This window comes from Dermochelys coriacea, chromosome 12, assembly GCF_009764565.3.
Source record: "Dermochelys coriacea isolate rDerCor1 chromosome 12, rDerCor1.pri.v4, whole genome shotgun sequence".
Lineage (NCBI taxonomy): Eukaryota > Metazoa > Chordata > Testudines > Dermochelyidae > Dermochelys > Dermochelys coriacea.
Genome location: NC_050079.1, coordinates 16,986,701 through 17,008,311, shown reverse-complemented (window position 1 = coordinate 17,008,311; position 21,611 = coordinate 16,986,701). Strand labels below are relative to the sequence as shown.

At 40.1% G+C, this 21,611-nt stretch overlaps 1 protein-coding gene across 8 annotated transcripts in view; it reads right to left on the bottom strand.

Moving 5' to 3' along the window:
- Positions 1-21,611, bottom strand: part of ZNF423 (zinc finger protein 423) — a 324,001-nt gene that overhangs the window by 300,736 nt on the left and 1,654 nt on the right. Inside the window, exon 1 of one of the 8 annotated variants that reach the window (XM_038368896.2) lies at positions 21,230-21,356. The exons of the other annotated variants lie outside the window; for them this stretch is intronic. The gene's annotated coding sequence lies outside the window, so the exon portion shown is untranslated. Of the gene's footprint in view, positions 1-21,229; positions 21,357-21,611 lie in introns of those variants that run through there. 8 annotated transcript variants of the gene reach the window in all.

Here is a 21,611-nt window from a genome sequence, read left to right as displayed (position 1 = left end):
CAGTAATAATACGCATAGATTCAACACTGACCAGGAATAGCAAAATAACACTTGGGCAACTCTTTCACCTGCATCCCAATCAATAAACAAACAAAACAAACAAAGTAAGTTTGGAACTTGGATTCCTCTGACATGTGTGTGCAAGTCCATTTCATAATTCAAGGACTTTGTTTCAGTGTCAAAATTAAACAATTTTCAGCAAAGAAAAAGATTTCAGATTTGAGCTTACAAAAAGGGATAATAAAGGTGGAGGAAAAAATAAAGCCTTTCAAAATATAAGCACTGACATTCTTCAAATTCACAAAGCATAGGGAAATAAATTTACCATCAGGGAGAAGTGACAGAGGTGAAGCAAAATGGTGCTGCTACAAGACAGCAAATAAACAGAACCAAAGAGACAAGACCACAAAAAGGATAGTTTGCCATTTTTATTTTATAAAACAGTACGAAGGTATTATCTTCAGTAACTTCCTCATTTTGTTCATGCTTTGCTTACTGGAACAACACAGTTACTACTGCTAGGTATGCCATTGCAATGAGTTCCAAACCAGATAAATATCCACACGCTAGATGGCAGAGGCAATTTATACTGAAGTGCTTACACTAACACAGTAGGCATAGCAGAAGACTATCTAATATAAGTATTCCCTGGGTACTGGAAAGATATAGGGAATAAACCTCTGAAGCAAGCCATCCAGGTGTGTAGAACTGTTCAAAATCAGTCATGTTGACTGAGACTTGATAAGAATCAATACATCGTGGTGGGGGTAGTCTGCAGTTTTGCAATGTGCCTCACATTCATTTTCCTACAAACCCAAAAATAAAATGCCAAACACACACACAAACACACACAAAATAAATCAGATTTTGTTTCCTCTTCAACACATTTGAGCTTTGACAGTTTTACTATGACAGTGGCAAGTTGTCAGTGTAATAGTCAGTGTCTGACAACAGGTTGGTTTTGGAGATCCTTTCATCCTATCTTCTATTTTTGCTGTTCTAAACTAACAGAATAAATGACTGTTTTGTTTCCAAACACATACAGCCACATGGAAACACCACTCAGCAGAGATCAAATGCTGTATTTTGTCTACAGATCAAAAACAAGGGGAAAAATCCAGACAAAGGGCCTGATATTGTAAGGTGCTGCTGATCACCAATTAAAAGGTATTCAGTATCCTCAATTCCTATTAAAACTAAAGGGAGTTCCTCCACACATTCAGAGATTGGGCCTAGAGCAAGTAACAAAACACAAAATCACAATGCTTTTACCATTAAACCAATTCCCAAGACCTTCTCTAAATGGGTTACCAATATGTAAGGTTAGCACATGTGGTTCTTTTCCACCTATTTTGCTTTCTTCTGAGACAGGATTCCACCTCACAACCACAATATCTGGCTCCATGATAAGCTCTCATAGTCCATTTCTAACTAAACACTAAATGGACAAAGTTTAGTGCGTATTTTTTAAATATCTTCCCAAGGCAGAGTTTTCACCCTTCAGCTCACCCTATAGTCAGACAGACAATGTATATATTTTTTTTAAATTGTTCTTTCTGTTGCAAGTTACCTTGAATACACATCAATCAGTAAGTTAAAACAGTGTATTAGGGAACAAGCTGTGTGGTCTGTTTTCTTCTTCCTGTCATGCTGGATTTGTTCCACAGTCAAATCAATGGCTATCTCAGTCTATAGGTCACTTCCTGTTTTACAGGTGTGCATGCAGCTATACCATGTTAATTTAGAAATGCTTACTCTAAACTGTTTTAATCCCATCTAAATACAAGTTCTGATATCAAGATTGTTTGTAACATCCTTCAAGGGTTGTGGTCAGGCTTCCCATTTACCTAAAGAGCAAGAGCAGACAAAACTCACTGGAGTAGCAGCAGCCAGGTAGACTAACATTAAATTCCACAGGCTACAAATACTAGAAAGAAAATATCAGAAAAGAAAAGGAGGGAAAAAAACATTGTTATGTGGATATTTATACAATATTTATATACATTATTTTAGTTTTTAAATAAGATACGTTGGGGCTTATTTTTCTTATTATTTTTTCAAGATTCCTAGGTGATTTTAGCACTCAGATATGATAGACGCTGTAGAATGCCCATAATAGATTAGACAGATATAACACACACAAGTATATCAATAGTTTATAAGCTACTTGTTTGTCAACACCTGTTGTCAGAGTAGCTGGATGGGGACACACATGCATGCATGCACACACACACACACACACACACACACACACACCCCATGGGCCTCTCCAACAGAAGCCAAAAACACTGAATTATATACAAAATTGACTAACGGTAAATGCATTGTTAAATCATAACTTTGAACAGCAAATTATCATTCTCCCATATGCAAAAAGGAACTACAGAATTTCACTCTAGATTAATTTTAGATTAAAGAAAACAACCAAAACAATGAACACAAGTCAGATATCTATTAGAGAACACAATATGGGTCTCCCTACAACATGCTTCATCAATTCTACCTCACAAAATGGCAGCTTACCTCTGCAGACTCCTTAAAAATGTAGACGGGCAGTACTGGTAAAACGGAGAACAGTGATACACACCAAGTAAGGCATGCCCTACTTTATGGATCTGGCTACAGTGATGTCTACACTAGGAGCACTTTGCCAATATAGGTACACCAACTTGCAGAGTGCTCATAGTATGGATGCATCTTTTACCAACAAAACTGCACTTAGATTATTCCAGCCCACCCCCCCACACCTCTGAGTTTAACAAACTGTGCCAACAACAGTTTTGCCAGTGTAGCTGCACCTATATTTGTGGCTTTTGCCTCTACAGCTATGTTGGTCAGGGATCACACCTGACCAACATAGCTATGCTGGCAAAAGTTTATAATGTAAACTTGAACTAAATAATTGATGACTGCGCCATGCCCTTGCCACCATTTCCCAGTAACTTACAAAGGCAAGGCACTGGTTAACAAATGTAGTTAAGACTGCAGGACCTACGGTACCCATCCAGCAATGTAAGGACCCCCGTTGTTGAAGTGAAAAACTTATTTACATGGGAAAAATCTAAACATTAAACATAATTTGGGAAATATTTCTCTCCCATTTAAGATGATTTAAACCAGGGGTGTGAAACTGTGCGAGGGCCACATCAGGATGCAAAACTGTATGGAGGGCCGGGTAGAGAAGGCTGTGCCCCCGAAACAGCCTGGCTCCTGCCCCCATTTGCCCCTCCCACTTCCCACCCCTTGACTGTCCCCCTCAGAACCCCCAGCCCATCCAAACCCCCTGCTCCCTGTCCCCTGATTGCTCTGACCCCTATTCACATACCTCTGACAGGCCACCCCAGGACTCCCACGCCCTATCCAACCCCCGACCATCCTCCCAAACTTCCACCCCATCCAACCACCCCCTGCTCCCTGTCTCCTGACTGCCCCCAGGACCCCCCACCCCAAACCCCCCTGCCCCCTGATTCCCCCCCATCGCCACGCACGCCGTCCCCTTACCATGCCGTGGCAGCAGGCGAGGGGGAGCAGCGGGGGAGGGGCCGGGGACTAGACTGCTGGGCCAGGAGCTCAGGGGCCGGGGAAGATAGTCCCACGGGCTGCATGTGGCCTGCGAGCCGTAGTTTCCCACCTCTGGTTTAAAATAAAATGTATTGCCAATTAACTGAAATTACATTTCACATACATAATTTTAAACACAGTGGTCCCCAAACTATGGGGTGTATCCCCCTAGGGGGACATGGAGGAATGTTTAGGAGGTGCATGGGGCCAGGGCCAGCCCCCACAGGAAATGGGGAGGCAGTGCCACCCAGCCCCGCTCTACCCCCAGCTCCACTCCAGCTCCAGCCCCTCCCCCAGCTCAGGTCCCGGCTTTGGCTTCCAGCCCCTGACCAGGGCCCCCAACCACAGCCCTGACCACAACGCAGCCGAGCCCTGGCCATGGTCCAGCTCTTGGTCCCAGTCCCACTCCCAGCCATGCCTCCCACTCCCAGCTTCCAGGCCAGGCCCAATCACAGGTCTGGCCCCCAGCTCCGCTCCTGGCTGCAGCCCCAGCTGCAGCTCCGACCCCACTCCTCGCCCCAGCTCCTGGGGGTGTGTGGACAGGTTACATTAAGGGCAAGGGGAGGGGCATGACATAAAAAGTTTGGGGACCACAGTTTTAACATGACTAACTATTTCAAAATTGGTCTAATATTCCTTTGACCCCCTTTTATCTGTCCCAAAATTAAGAATTATGCTAGCAAGATTATACCTCGAAATAAACCTTCATTAGCCAATTTAACATTTGCTGGTAGAAAAAAAAACACATTTATTAACTGGAATATTCAACACCCCTAATAGCTCAGGCAGATACTGGATTAAAAAGGCAGCCTAATGTGCATGCGGACAAGTGAATTAATGCTCTCCAAAAATTAAAAATGTAGAATCTATATTTAATTTTAAATCATGAATTTAAGTGGACTTTTAAAACAGATCTCTGAATGACACCACAAATAAGTTATTTTGCTACCCTTTTCCTCCCTTCCCCAAAATAGAAAGCCTAGAAAAGATTAATTTTTGGAGGTAACTGCTTAATCTTAAAATCTATTGGAAGTAACTGCTCCTCTAACAGCCTTTGGTTTGTTTGCTTAGGTTTTTTGGTTTTGTTTAGCTTTGTATGCAACAATCAGAGAACAACAGTTTTTAAACAACTGGTCTACTGTCCCCAGTTCTGCCACTAATAGCTATGAAACACAGAGCATTTCTTGGATGGATGTGCATGGGGATACAAAAACATCTCATTTACAATTTGGCATCTCAAGTAGGACAGGGTGGTTCAACAGCAGGTGACAAATTAAAAGCTCATTTTTCTACATATTTTCTTTAGAGCCACATTTTCAATACAGACCCACTGGCAAGAAAAACAAAAAACACTGATCAGATTATTCTTTAGAAAACGAGAATGTGGTCTCAGGTTAGCTACTAGTCAATCTTATACACACTGCAAACCACATTGACATAACCTTGAAGTTTATGCTACAAATAGTCTCACAATTGAATACTGCAACTAAAAGAATATCTTTCTTCAACTTGTTTTCTTGCTTCTCCAAGGTCTCTTGAGGACTACCTTAAATAGCAGTCAGGGAAGTCTGTATTAGAGATATCAACACTGTGGATAACATGCCAAACGAGAATTGGTGAGAACCACAAGATTTGCACAGATCTTCCCCACCTGCTCCTGGTCTCACTTTCAGCTCCCTTGTATCATTTCTTATTGGTTGTTAAAACAGTGCTAGTACTGTATTTACTGTTCATTTAAAAATCAGAGAACAGGGAGCCACATTGTGGCTCTTTCAGACAGGTCTTGTGGATATTCCTCAAGACATGTATTTAATTTCACTGCTCAACAGGTTACTTGTATCCTAGAAAAGAAATTTTCTTTTTTAACACTACAGTTAAAAAAACAAAAGTAACATCAACCTAAACAAGTAAAATGGTCTTACAAAGGTTGTCATATGCCTGTTAAGAGGCAGGAAAAATTAAGTTAGGAAAGTTTTTTTAAAAAGCCCTTTCTGCACTGAAATCAAAGGAAAAGCAATGGATTTTAAACATTAGCGTCAGTTAAGTTTCAATATAAATTTAAGTTCAGGTAACCATAGTTTTGTTTTAACATGACTGGTATTGTATTTTATTGACACACAGTGTTCAGGAATTTCAGATCAAGTCTATCATAGAATCATAGGACTAGAAGGGACCTCAAGAGGGTTTCTAGAACAGTCCCCTGCACTCACCATAATACTAAATATTATCTAGAACAGGGGTGGGTAAACTTTTTGGCCCAAGGGCCACATCGGGGTGCGAAACTGTATGGAGGGCCAGGTAGGGAAGGCTGTGCCCCCCAAACAGCCTGGCCCATGCCCCTTATCCACCCCCTCCCATGCCTCACCCCCAACTGCCCCCCTCAGAATCCCCCCCATCCAACCCCCCGGCTCCTTGCCCCTGACCGTTCCCTCCCGGGACCCCCCATTCCCTGTCCCCTGCCCCCACTCAAAACCTCTGCCCCATCCAACCGCCCCTGACTACCCCCAGGGACCCCCTGCCCCTTACCCAACCCCCCGACCCCTTACCATGCTGCTCAGAGCAGCATGTCTGGCAGCCGCGCTGCCCAGCCAGAGCTATACACGCTACCGCTCTGCACTCCAGGAGCAGGCAGCCCTGCCACCCAGAACGCTGCCCGCATGGCGGCGCAGGAGGGGGGACAGCAGGGGAGGAGCTGGGGACTAGTCTCCACAGCCAGGAGCTCAGGGGCTAGGCAGCACGATCCCGTGGGCCGGATGTGGCCCACGGGCCATAGTTTGCCCACCTCTGATCCAGAAATTAGACCATCCCTGACAGGTGTTTGTCTAACCTGCTTTTAAAAATCTCCAATGACAGATATTCCACAACCTCCCTAGGCAATTTATTCCAGTGCTTAACTGCCCTTACAGTTAGGAAGTTTTTTCTAAATGTCCAGCCTATCCTCCCTTTCTGCATTTTAAGCCCATTGCTTGTCTTGACTTGACTTGAAAAAAAGAAAAAAAAGTGTTTTTTTATATGGAGGTAGCTGTTCCCCTCTCTACCTGGAATTGATCTCAACTCTCTACATCAGCTAAAACTGCCCATGCCATGTCTTCACTAGGATTTTACATCAAGATAGTTACCTGAAGGTAACAATGAACTTATTTTGCAATGAAAACATAACCTAAAATAAACAACGTAAGCCCTCACAGCCTCCTCCCAGAAATGGCCTATCTTCCCTGCTTCTCCACCCCAGTGCTCTGAGACCAGAGTATTCTCCCACACTCCACATACCTTTTGGGGGAAAATGGTCTGGTCAGAAGAAGCGAAGGAAATTACGAAGAGCAGAGCACAACATTGCTGCAGAACTTTATCCTGCCCTCTTTCTTTTACCTGACTGTGAAACTTCTCAACCTCATCTGACAATGGCACACACACAAACTTCACCCCCTACCCAGTAAACCTTTACAGGATTATTCACATGAGTAAAGGATTTGAACAAGAGAATTAAAACAAAACTGCATTTATCTGTTTAAAAAAAAATTAAGTTATAGCTATAATAAAACTGAAAGTTACATGAACAATTTTGAACAAATTGTGTTCAAAATCCCAGGCCTTTTTCACTGATTTCCACACAGAAACTTTGGGTTTTGGATTTGGATTTAAAAAAAACAAAAAACAAACAAACAAACAAAAAAAACAGACACTTTCTTTGGAAGTCTTCATTGGACAAGTTCAAACACTGCCATAATCACAAAAAAGTTGCAACTCCAGGAGTTACTGTCTTAAATAATGTGTTTGTTTACAATTTTTTGAACTAGACTTTTTTGAGGGTATACTTCATTGTACATTTTCTGGTAAGAAAATTCACTACATAAAGACTAGCAAAAAAATATTGGCAGAACTAAAAAGGAGGAAGTTTTTTTTGTGTGTTTTACATTAGTAGTAGTTTTTTATTTTTCCAGGTATGCTTACTTGTTTCCTCTTATTTTTGTGGCGTTTGTTTGGATTTTCAAATGTGTTTGTTCTGGTCATTTTGAATTTAAAAAATAAAAATACATACACACACTTCCAGATGAGATAATGTAATGTTTGTGCCAAATGTCACAGCTAGCCATCAGGTAGCTTTTATGTTCAGATGTCTGCAGCAGAAATAGTGTTGGGCTCAAAGCACTTTTTTCCTGTATTTTCTTAGTACTAAAGGGGAAAAAACAAGACTATCATATCTTTAATTTTATTTTCCTTCTATTTTTCTTTCCCTGAATGTTCAATATTGCATTTTTCTCCAGCATATTTTCCTCAATGCTGCCTCTCCCCTCCCGTTATTTTTTTAATTTGGGTGGCATGGAGGGTGGAATAAGGCAGAATATTACTTTTAATTTCTTCATTTCACATTTTTACCTACCTTTTTAAGTGGATGTTAAATACACCTCTTGATCCCCTAAGTTTTATTCACTGCATGTAGCTCCACAGCACCACCTTTTCCTCTGTCATTTTAACCTGTCTGATGCCGCTGCTAAAGATTAAGTTAGGCCTTGTCTACACTACAAAGTTTTATCGGCAAAAGGCAGCTTTTGTCGACAAAACAGTGGACGTGCACACGCCATCATGTGACTTTTGGCAGCAAAAATACCCTGTTTTGGTGACAAAATAAAAACACTTCAACGACAAACATAAGACTTTTTGCGCAAAATTTTGGTCCACAGAGTGCCACTGGATTTTATCGCTTTAATTGGCTTCCAGGAGGTGTCCCAAAATGCCCATCATGACCGCTTTGGTCAGCAGTTTGAACTCCACTGCCCTGCAGCCACGTAAATACCCATCTGCCCCTCCTCCTTAGAAGCCCTGGGGATTTTTGAAATTCCATTTCCTGTTTGCTCGGCGTGGAAAGGTCTCATCGCATCTTCCCAGGTGACCACGGAAGGTTACCGCAGCAAACACTCTCCCACTTGGACCGCTGAGGAGCTGCTGGATCTGCTCAGTATATGGGGAGAGGAGTCAATGCAGTCTCAGCTATGCTTGAACAGTAGGAATTTGATACCTATGGGCAGATTTCTCAAAGCTTGTGCAAAAAGAGCTATGACCAGGACACAGTGCAGTGCAGAGTGAAGATAAAGGAGCTGAGGCAGACGTACCAGAAGGAGAGGGAGACAAACCATTGCTCCGGTGCTGCACCTAAGAGCTGCTGGTTCTATAAGGAGCTTGGTGGTGACCCCACCTCCACCGCCAAGAGCCCTGTGGATACTTCAGCAGACCTGGAGGCGGCAGAAAGAGGACCCAACCCAGAAGATGAAGTCACTGATGAAGAGGTGGAGTTAGATGACAATGTGGAGCTCCCAGTGGGGTTGCTCAGTGCGGCAGGCAGCCAGGAACTGTTCAACACTCCTGAGGTGTGCCAGTCTCAGCAGTTGTTCTCTGGTGAGCAAGAAGCAGGAGAGGAGATGCTGAGTAAGTAGCTGTGGTTTATGTAGTGCAGAGGTGGATTCAGGGCATAGAAATGTACAAAGCTGGCTGCATTTCTGTGAGCTGGACATTTCCCTGTGTAACTAATCAGTACAGCGGTACAGGGTGTTGATGCATGCCGAGATCTCATGGGAATCCTCCAGAGAGATCTCTAAGAAAGTTTCCAGGAGGTACTCCGTAATCCTCTGCCGAAGGTTCCTTGGTAGAGCTGCTTTATTCCTCCCCCACTGTAAGAAACTTCCCTGCGCCATTCGGCAATCACTTGTGCAGGGACCAAAGCATCACACAGGCAAGCAGCACAGGAATTAAGACGGAAGCCACAAGCATATAGTGGATGTACCCTCGCTTCCCTACTTACCCTCAGCAATGAGACATCTGGTACAATGACCCCCGCCCGTGGAAAACTGTGGTAGAATTTTATTTTTTCTTCCCTAGTTGGCTGCATCACGACCCTCACAGAGTATGTGATCTTTTCCCCCTGTGGAGCGCTCCCTCCTCCTTTCCCACCAAGCATCTTTGGGTGTGTGTACGCGTGCAGTTTCTTGTGCAATAAAAGCAAAGTTTTTGAATGGTAACTCACCTTTATTTGTTTCCTACAAACTGAGATAGCAAGCACTACCAATACATGCACAGGCAGTTTAATCATTTGCTTACTGAAATGTAAGGCCCCAAATGTCATTGTTGCTTCCTAGCAAAACAACATGTAATGTAACATTGCAGCACCAATCACAGAGATATACATTACCAGTTTTCATTTTCAGGGTGTTGCCTCAAAGCCTCCCTGATTTGAATTGCCCCCCTCTGGGCCCCTCTAATAGCCCTGGTATCTGTCTGCTCAAAATCAGCAGCCAAGCAGTCTACCTCAACACTCCACCCCTGAGCAAAGCTTTCACCCTTAGCTTCACAGAGATTATGCAACGTACAACACGCGGCTATGACCGTAGGAATATTATCCTCATTGAGGTCTAACTTGCCATAAAGGCATCATCAGCGTGCCTTTAATCTACCAAAGGCACATTCCATGGTCATCCGGTACCTACTCAGTCTGTTGTTGAACTGCTCCTTACTGCTGTCCAGGTTTCCTGTGTAAGGTTTCATGAGCCATGGGTGTAAGGGGTACGCCGGGTCTCCCAGGATCACTATGGGCATTTCAACATTCCCCACTGTAATCTTCTGGTATGGAAAGAAAGTCCCCACTTGTAGAGGTGTGCATCATGCACTTTCCCGGACCATCCCGGATTGATATCAGTGAAAGGTCCACGGTGATCCACAAGTGCCTGCAACACCATGGAGAAGTACTCCTTCCTATTTATGTACTCTGTTGTAAAGTGATCTGGTGCCAAATTGGAGTATGTGTGCCATCTATCGCCCCTCCACAGTCGGGAAATCCATTTCTGCAAAGCCGTCCACTATTTGACGCACATTTCCCAGAGGCACGGTCCTTCGTAGCAGGATGCGATTAATTGCCCTGCACACTTGCATTAACGCAGCCCCAATGGTCGACTTCCCGACTCCAAATTGATTCACGACTGACTGGTAGCAGTCTGGAGTCGTCAGCTTCCACATAGCGATTGCCATGAGCTTCTCTACCGATAGGGCAGCTCTCATTCTGGTGTCTTTGCGCCGTAGTGCTGGGGCGAGCTCCGCACACAGTTCCAGGAAGGGGGCTTTCCACATCCGAAAGTTCTGTATCCACTGCTTGTTATCCCACACCTGCATGATGACACAATCCCACCATTCAGTGCTTGTTTCCCAAGCCCAGAAACAACGGTCCATCCTCTGCAGCTGTTCCATGAATGCCAAAAGCAATCTTAAGTTGCTCCTATCCATATCACGTAGCATGGCAAGCAGTTGCCAGTCTTCTTCAGTTAAAAACTTCATGATTAACTGCACTGCCATTTGCAATATCTTCATGACAGTTATCAGATGTCATATGTGCATAGCAAACAAGAGCCATTGAAAAATGCCACAAAAGAAAGCTTTAAGCCCATGGAATTCTGGGACAGAAAGCAAGGCATCAAGGGACATTGAGCCCAGTCACAAGATGTGCCGTGATCTGCTCAGCCTTCCCATGAAACATAGCGGCAGAAGGTGTTGAGCTGGACCGTGGGATAGGTACCCATAATGCATTACTCACACTGTCGATGCTAGTGCCTCAAGTGTGGACGTGCTCTGCTGACAGAGGGAGTGAGTATGAACATGCAATGCTGATTTTTATTATAATGCTTTTTTAGTGTCGACATAACTTTTGTTGACAAAACTGTAGCACAGACAAGGCCTTAGAAGTGACCTGACAAAATGGGCAGATGAAAGAAGGAAGAAATGTTCTCTGTTGTGTTGGGTGATCAGTGAGTATTATCAATGGATATCTGAAGCTCACTTGATCTCACATTTCTGATGTAAACAACACTGAGGGTGAAATACTGGTCCCCTTGAAGTCAACAACAAAACTCCCACTGACTACAATGAGATTAAGATTTCACCCTGCAAGACTGCTAGGTCTGTTGCAGCACCATTGATGTCAATGCAACTTTTGCCATTAATTTCAACAGGAACAGGATCAGACCTTTACTATGTATTTTAGGGATCCAATCTTGCTCCAAGTGAAAGTCAATGAGAAAACTTGGATTTCAAGGATTTTCACAAAACATGCATATTACAACAGGAACAGAGAACTTATCTTTTTTGCCCTTTGTATTTAAACCAAAAAAAAAAAAAAAAATCTGGAAAGCAGAAGTGGGCTACATTTGACCAAACCTCTGGAAGGTGTAACATGAATCGTACATGCCAAACTGTAACACAGTAACCATTTAACTTTACCTTTATAATCGTAAGACATCATTAGTAAATTCATTAGTGAACTTTAAGTTTTCCACAGCATCCATACAGTGCATTTAAACAAATTATTTTTCTCTATATATGTATTTTTCTTTATTGTGTCTTAAAACAAATACATCTTTTGCTTTCTCTAATCAGAATTAAATATAGTTGTTCTGCTTGGAGAAATACTGACTGTTAATATTCTGAAGGAGAGCATTATTTACTAGGTTTCAGCTACAGAAAAAGGTAACAGGAGAAAAGTCTTTTTGTTCTATGTTTGTACAGTACCTAGTACAATGGGGTCCTCGTCCATGACTATAGTTTCTAGGCACAACAGTTACAATAAAGAAGAAGAAAGAATTAAATGTTCAGTTTCTGATATAGCAAAGAGAAAATATTGGGTCTGAGAGGATCAACTCCATAAGAGTTGTCCTGTCAGAGCCTAGAGGTAGAGTGGGTTCTAAAAGGGGCCACATACCAAGAAAAGTAAGATCAGTTAACCCTTTACATTACTTAACAGAAATACTAGGACTACTTTGTCTTTTCCAATAATGGAAGCTTTCTTCTATCACAAAGGCTGGGTTGCATTTCTACTTGCCATTCTACATATGTAGCAATAGGTCCTTTACTGTTTGCACAGCTCTTCAAAAGTTCTGTAAAGCATTCACCATTCACCTGTCACACAACAGTAACTGATCCCCTTGAAATGAAAATCTAAAAGTAAATGTGTTAGTCAATGCCTGCCACTGAAACAAGCAAGCCCAATGACCATCTATAAGCCTTGAGGCAGGTAATTCAGTTCAACATGAGATTGGTGAACAACAGTGTGTTTTATTTAATTAGGACGAACAGAAGAGATAAACCTCACAGCAGGGTGAGTAATGACAACATTTCAAAAATAATTCATGTCCAGGTAACAAAAGGGCAAATTTCAATTACATAAAAAGCTAAAAAGTTGACTTAACATATCCAAGAGGGAAAAGAAAAAAATTAATAAATGCACTGCATATGATTAACAAGTAGCATTTGCAAGCACTCCAAATTGTTCTGTTGCTTAGATTGTTGATAGAAAGCAAAAAGATTTTGTTTCTAAGCAAATGCTAAAACAAAATAAAGTAGTTTAGATGCAGACTGGTACAGCAATAATATATAGAAAAGTAGGTATATAGTGGAAATCTAACAACATACACCAATCCATTGGACTGCAGCTATCTTTTTAAATATGTCCCAAATGGTATTGATTAGATTTCGGCCACATCTAGTCCCCCATATAAATATTTTAAAAATACTACTAAAACTTCTGTAAGCTTATGCCTGCTTTGTGATTTTTTTCATCGAAGAGACAATTTAATATCTTAATACCCTTCTTTTAGAACAGTGGTTCTCAATCAGTGGTCCAGGGCCCCCTGGGGAGCCGCAAGTAGGATTTAGGGCATCCGCCAAGCAGAACCAGTGTTAGACTCGCTGGGACCCAGGGTAGAAAGCCTAAGCCCTGCTGTGCAGGGTTGAAGCCTGGGGGCCTGAGCCCGCCTGGTGCTGAAGCAGAAGCCTGAGCATCTTAGCTGTGGCATGGGGCCCTGGGCAATTGCCCAGCTTGCTACCCCTTAACGCCAGCCCTGGCTTTTATATGTAGAAAACTTTTGTTGTGGAACAGGTGGACCATAGAGTTTTAATAGTGGGGAAGTGGGGGGCTCAGAAAGAAAAAGGTTGAGAACCTCTGCTTTAGCCCACTCCATAAAATGGCTCTGGCAAACCATCACTATTCAGTACTACAAACAATATATTCAGGTGTAGACAATGAGATGTAGTCCTTAAAACTGACTTTTTTCTTTCCTCTAAGAAGCCAACTAACCTGGTTTTCGACGTTTACAAACCAACTTCATGAAAGAAGCTGCACAAAGTACAAATGTAGCCCAAGGCTTTGATTCTAGACTCCAAAATTATATTGAATATATTTACACAGTATAGTAGATCCTTGCTAATTCTCACTTCACTAATCCACAAACCTAAATTCATTTAAAAAATCCCCCCAAAAAAGGCAGTCTCACCCCATTTGTCATCCAATATTTAAAAGAAGAGAGATGTAAATAGGTCTCATATTATTAACAATTCACTACTAAATTACATATTTATTAGGATTCTATGAAACACCATAGCAGCCATCTTTTCTCATAGGCATTTTTGGGAGGTAGCATTTATGAGTTGATGGGCTAGATAAAGGGGCTGATTTGGAATTCATAAGGCAGTTCAATTAGTATGGTTGGTTAATATCTTTTGCTTTGGGGGACAATTTGCTAAGAGTCTAGCCAGAATACGTAGTTTGGGATTATGCATGAGGGTAAATGTATCCAATTTTTTTAAAATCAAATAGTGGGTTTCATATTTTTAAAGTGCTGTGGAGCACCAAGAGCTTGACCCTACAAACTGAAAATAAGAGATTAAACTAGTCTTGTAAAAATACCTATGTAAACACTGTATATTTATTAAAAGCAAACTAAAGGTAAACCCTAGTATATGAATAAACTATTGTCATTTACTGACCCACAAACAAGTTATGTTTTGTAAATGTTCATTGTAATTATTGATCCCTGGATGCCATCCCATGCATTTTTCATACTGAAATGATTTCAATCTAGTTAATCAAATAGGTTTAAAATAAAAGTTTTGTTGGCACTAATCAATAGATAGAGCCAAACTAAAACCCAGTCTAGGGTAAGGCAGTTTGTATTTACACCACTTTAACGCATCTGCAAAACATCATCATTTTTATATCTACTTCAGAGGATGGCATGAACATCTGCTTTCATTTCAAGACATTAATTTTCAATTATTGAAGAAAAACAAAATAAATCCTTACAAATTACTGGTAACTGTGGAATCTTTTGTTACTCTATTAGTTTATAATAGTAATTTAGAAATTCCACAATTAACATTCCCAACAAGGGCTTTTTGATGGTTATTTGTCATTTGTGGCAATTCAGTAATGAATGATATTCTTTATGCTGCTCTGATTTTACACAAGTATATTTTAGAGAAGAAACAATAAGCATTCTCTGCTAGCATCTATTGCCTTGTAACATTATTTTCCAGTGGTTAAAATTAGATGAAACATGACTAAAAGCATTAGATTTCTATTTGCTGCCAATTTTTGTTTAAGCCCTTCACTTCACCTGTCCTACACTTTTCAATTTTTCCTTACATTTAATAGTTATATCTACTAGGACCAGTGATACCAGATCACAATTAAAAGGTTTTTGCCATACAAGACTTGAGTTCCAATCAGTAAGTCCATTAAACAATACGGAGATCTTCCCTGGAAACTAGACTGTGGGAGAGGGGAAAAAAAGAAAAAAGGATGTTTTCTGGAGCTCATGGGAAACCTCACTGGACTCTTATAACAAACTATACATGCAAATTTAAAAACTAATACATAAGCTAAAATCTAAAGGTCCGTGCTCAACATACTGCATGGATTCAAATGTTCTCATGATATCAACAGCACAATGAACCAACATCATTTTCAACGATGCTAAATCCCAAAAATGCTACACTTGGAACAATCAAGAGTGTAATCTAACTTGAGATGAGGTTTATCTATTTTAGCTGCTGCCTTCACTGTATCAATAAGAATCCACTGAAACTTGAATGAACTGTAAAATTAAAGGATAATCACACAAGTTTCTTGTATTTGGCAATGATGATTATACTTGTCAAAATTTAATTTGAAGAATGTACTGTTCCACTACCGTCAAGTTCTTCTCTATCAGCTGGGAAAAAAAGAAAATTATATCTTTAAGACACGTATGAAAGACATTGTTACTTCCACAGTCAACTCTGTAACCGAGCTCCGACATTGTATAATTGACTTTGCAAGCAGAACAACAGCAATATAACAAAGAAAATGTCAGTGTTTTCACAGCGCTAATCTATAGCACTAGGAGGGCCTCCTGCTGTCAGCCAGAGCTGACAATACAATAGCTTTCAAAGGGATATTACCATCACGCTTTTATTCTTGACATCAATCAAGACAAAGAGAATCCTTTTCACAAGACATTAAAAATCAAACCTTTGTATGAGCGGATAGGTAAAACAGCATTCCTTTAAAGAAGATCATTCATAGCAATCAACTAATTGGAGCCTAGAAAACAGCTGAAGCATTTTTATTTACTTTGCATATAATGAAGTACAGAGCAACCTTGTTTTTTTGACTGACACAAATGAGGCAGGTATGCTGTGAATCAAAAGTTTCTATCAGCATTTTTGCCAACTGAAAGCAAAAAAATATGACAGCAATTCTGCAACTTCAAGTAGGATAACAAATCTAGATTTAATTAGTGCATCCTTTTTGCAAAACAGTTTGATTACTGACTAGCATGTTTATGCACAAAATACCATTGCAATCGGACAGCAATTTGCAGAACTGTCAAATTCAGCAACCAAAGTGCATCTGATGTTTAAAACCTTGCCAATATGAATGTAGTTCCCACAAATTGTATTCAAATAATTCTTCAATTAAATTACATAGAACCTTGAACCTGTCGTTCTATTACCAGGAGCCCAATATCTCACATGCTCTCTTATTTAATTGGTTCTCAAACATAAGTAAGCTGTATCATAAGCTATTATTTAATATAGGATTCAACAAAAACCATTAATAATTATCATTGTCAGTCAAATGACAGCTTTAGAATACAGCACCTCTATAACGTTTGGTGGAAGAAAAACTTTTAAAGATATTTCCTTTTAACTTATTAAAGATCACATCAATCAAAGAAATTAATGGTGCATTGTGATGTTAACAATTTCATTATGGGTCTGAGGTTCATATTCAATTGATTTGAATTAATCTGAATAATGTATATCTCTTCTTTACAAATATTAACTATAAATGTCATTGACAAAACATATTACTGACAACTTGGCAAAGAAAGATTTTGTTCACTTTTGGAGAATTTTTTTTTTGGCTGTCTGCAAGTACACATTTAAGATAGAAAAAAAATCTTTTGGGTAGCCATGCATCTTACAACTTTGTAACTGTTAACACAGCATGTAGACTATAAATGACATAATTATGTTATAAGTTGCCAAGGACTCAGCATATCACCTTCTTTTATGCTAGCCTGACCCTCTCTTAGTTAGCTTCACTTAAATTAAGTAGAATGTTCTCTCCATCAATCAACTGTAATGTTGGATTCCTTTAAATTTTCCCATTCAAATTAATGTTTAAAACTAATCAATGTATTTAATTTCAGATCTTAAATCCCACATCAGGTAAAATTCCACAGCTACCAATCTAAATGGATGGTTACTAATACAGTAATTATTGCAACTTTTTATTATACTGAACCAGAGACCTAGTGTTACAGAACAAGTGCAGGGTTGTTCTGTCATCCAATTGTTTTACAAATCTTCATTCTATATAATTTAAAATTAAGAACTTGTCAACATTCGTTACCTCTGTCAAATTAGTTTGTTACTGTAATGACAAAGATTGTGCACCTTTCATTGTTAATATGCAATCAACCTGCATTTTACACGTAAAAAACTCCCTTATATCACAGGCACAGTTATCCCATTTTAGTACTTGAGATTTGTGCATCCATTTCCATGCAAAAAGCTTAACAGTGGTTACTAAATATAAAAGCTGTTATATAATGTGAAATAAATATAAAGAAAAGAGAATTATTTGAAGAAGTCATAAATGCTATGCATAGATCTATATAATTTTTCCTTTTTTCCTTCTCAGTTGAATTGGGAAACCTGTGACCTCACAGTGCCTTTATTTATTACATCTCAATTATTTCCATAGAAACATGTACTGGACAATTTACTGGGTTGCCAACTCCCTAGACTACAAGATGTATGTGATGGACTTTTTAAAAGCCAAAGATATGTATGAGTAAAAGAGAAGGAAGAATTTCTCTCTCATACATATGAGTTAGGACCATGTGTGTGCACGTATACAGAGTTATGAATTGCAATGTACACAGATTCACCCAACATTTCTACCATTAATCAAGATATTCTTCAGACTGCACATTAGTCAATTAATATTAGAAAGTTTAATTTACAGCCAGTTTATGCTGAACTGGAAAAAACATTCCTAGTCATTTGAAAGGTATGCAAAACTTAGCATCTTAAAACTTACTTGGTCTTCTATAAAAACTCATTGTTGTAAATATATTTCTAGATATTTATGCTTTAGAAGGGATGGGAAATACTTTATACTGAACATTTTAATATTCAATTTAAAAAAATACCATTGCAAATAATGGTGCCAACTGCACCAATATTGAGGTCAAAATTAGCAAAGTAAAACAATAATGCTTTGTGGTGAAGACTGCCACACACAAAAAATGATGCAGTAGAAAACAAATTAAAAATAAATGGCAAATGTGTAATTTTATTAAATAAAAAGGGTTATTGTTAAATTAGCTTTTCAAACTAATATGGTTTTTCAATGCCATATAACTATTTCCTGTAAAATACATGTGGTACTTTATCACAGAACAAAATATTTTGAACTTCCAGAGGCCTATCCACCAAATGGGATCCCCCTTTCCAAGGGAAATCATGACCTGAGGCCTATATGATTTTTTCATACTGTGATTCTTCTTGTTTCAAATACCATTTTCAGAACATGCACTAGAAATAGTTATATTTCGCTCCTTTTTTCCTCCTATGGTCTGTAACATTTCATATAACAATACAGAAGAGCTGCATTTACAGAAGATTGTCCTGAATTGTGGAGGTCCACAATACCATACTGTTAAAGTGACACACAGCAGAGGCTAAAATACTATTAGTCTGTAAGAAACACATTCCAGCTTTTTGTTTAAAGGTGGAAGTCTTACTTTTACAATAACCCAATATATAGCTGAGAGCAAGGATTTATAAAAACTAAATTGGGAGAGGATCTCAAAGCAAAAGCTAATATCATGGAACAGCATTTCACATGCAGTACCTCTTAAATGCATCAAGTTAGTTCACTTCTTAATTACCACTATGATTAAAGAATGTATTTTCTACATCTAAAAGTTATTAAATAATGAACATTTAAAAGTTTTTGTTCCATTAAAAAGCATCTAGACCACTCAGTTTCTGATTAAGTACTTCTACTTTGTATGAGACAATAAAACGTTAGCCAAATGTTATCCTAACCTTTCAGTGGCTTTGACTGGCAAGTATTCTAAAATCACTGCTGCATTGTCACATCAATTTAATGAAAACTCAAAAAGAATGCAGTTCATACAATACAGCACATAGGTATTCTGGGCCTTGGCCTTTATTTGTACGTTTTGTAGACAGCTATTTTCTTGAAGTGATAAATATCAGATTTTTAAATAACTCTTAACTGTAAATGTTTAAATACTTTATTATGCCCTAAAGAATGACTATTTGGGATGATTTATTTGTAAAGTTTAACCTTTCACTTCTATTTTAAAACATCACATTCTACTTCAGGGTACCTGACTCTAAATCTGACTATTGTCTCTGCAGTTCCTCATGACTTATCCATCTTAAATTTAAATTCTGTGTGACACTATTTGACTATTGAAGAAATGGATTTTAATGCTTCCTTTCTTTGATCACCCTTAAGTGTATTGTACAGTAAACAGAGGAAACAGGTGAATCATAGACTGTTCATAATGGAACAGAAACATTAATTTCACCTTGCATAATAACAGGTTTCAGAGTAGCAGCCGTGTTAGTCTGTATTCGCAAAAAAGAAAAGGAGTACTTGTGGCACCTTAGAGACTAAAATTTATTTGAGCATAAGTTTTCGTGAGCTACAGCTCACTGTGAAGTGAGCTGTAGCTCACGAAAGCTTATGCTCAAATAAATTTGTTAGTCTCTAAGGTGCCACAAGTACTCCTTTTCTTTTTTATTAATTTCACCTACCTGCTAAGATGCTATTTTTCCCCACAAGCATAATTTTCAAACTACAAGCTCTGACACCAAGAGACAGCAAGACTGGAGTATGTTACATGATAAACTTTTTATTCATCTTTCCAAATTATTTTGCAAGAGCACCCTCTGACATAGAAATTCTATAATAGCTTGTTAAATTAGTGAAATGTGTGTGCTTATAAAATATTTGATTGTATCTATCTTTGGTTTATTTCTCATCCATCACCATGGTAATTCTGTTTTAATATGTTCTCCAATTAACACTTTCCCCAATAGTTATCTAGCTGCATCTTGATAACTTCTGGCTTCAGGTCCATAACATCATAACCACTTGTCATAAAAGGGAATATGATAATCACATGGACAGATATGACATAGCTATCCACTGTATTCAAAACACTGGGAAAAATAACTTGTTAGGATATATAACATGAATTCTCAGCAATAGTCAGAGCTCAAACAGTTTTCAAAAGAATATTTTAAAAACAAGGAAAACTTCACCACACCCCAATTCATACCTACTGACACTAGAGCCAACTTCGTGGATCTGTTTTCAACCTTTTCATATCAGCCATAAAGACTCAACAAGAGGCATGTGACTAAAAGGTACACAAAAATCAGAGTCACAGGAAATCCAGTCTGCTATGACACACAGATTCCATGTGGGAATTCACAGATACTGTCTGAGATGCTTCCCCCATCAACCACTTTGTTACCCTAACAGAAACCAACCTATGCCACTCTCTCTAACTATGCCTGCATTCATAGACTTTAATGCCAGAAGGGACCATCATGATTGTCTAGTCTGACCTCCTACACACTGCAGACCACGGAACTTCACCCACAAGTCTTACATGGCAGCAATAGGGGTAAGGGGAGAAAGTGGCATAGTCTGGCAGCCATTATAGAAACAGAGCAGCAAACTGCATACTCTTGAGTGTGAGGTTACTGTCTTTCTAAAAGATAAATGGGAGTGGGGGATTAGCCCCAAAGAGAAGGCCAGCTCTGCCATACAAACAGAGCAGGCAGTTGCAAAGGACTGCAAAATATTGGGGATAGCAACATGTTCACTGACCCTCTATTGTTCCAATGGTCGTGGGCTGCAAGGGACATTCAGCTCCTAGTGTGTCAGGGCCAATTAAACCCCTAAAATGGATGATGGAAAATCATGGAAGAACCTTTCCTCTCCACATACAGGTGAAATCATTAAGATGATCCCCTCCCCCTATTTACAGTTTCAACTAGGAAGTAAAAGGAGGTTTTCATACTGTGGGAAACCCCTTTCTCAAGCCTGAGAGCATACCACCAGCCAGTGCAGAAACCAGTCACTAAGCTGAGGCAATGCTGCCTTACTTGAACATTAGCAGAGGATGGAAACAGAAAAGGGAGACCCCCTGTAATCCAGACTATGGGGGACTTGGGAGGGCCCATCTCCACAAAGCCTTGCAAACTTGTCAGGAAGACTTAGCTCAGCTCAGCCACAAGACCCACTACTCACCTGAACTTTACTGGGATGGTTTAGAAAAGCGGTGTTTTCCTGGCCTGCCCAAACCAACATTGCTGAGCTATGGAAAGGGGGAGTCAACGGAATTTTGCCAGGCAGCCCTGGCCTTGTGAGGCGGGGCTGGGGGCACTTGGTGGTCACTTGTGAGGGGTGATTTTTGGGTTGCACGAGGATGCGATGTGTGTTAGGGGCGGGGGGGGGGATTGCAATGATCAAGAGGACACACATGGGAAGTGGGCGCTGGGGAGGCACTTTGCTCATCCTCGGCCAGCGACAGGCGCTGAGAAGCGGGGGGGGGGCGGATGCTCGCTGCGCCCCGGGGCCAATCCCCCGCCCCAGCGCTCAGGGGGCGGCGGGCCCGGGGTAGGGGGGGCGG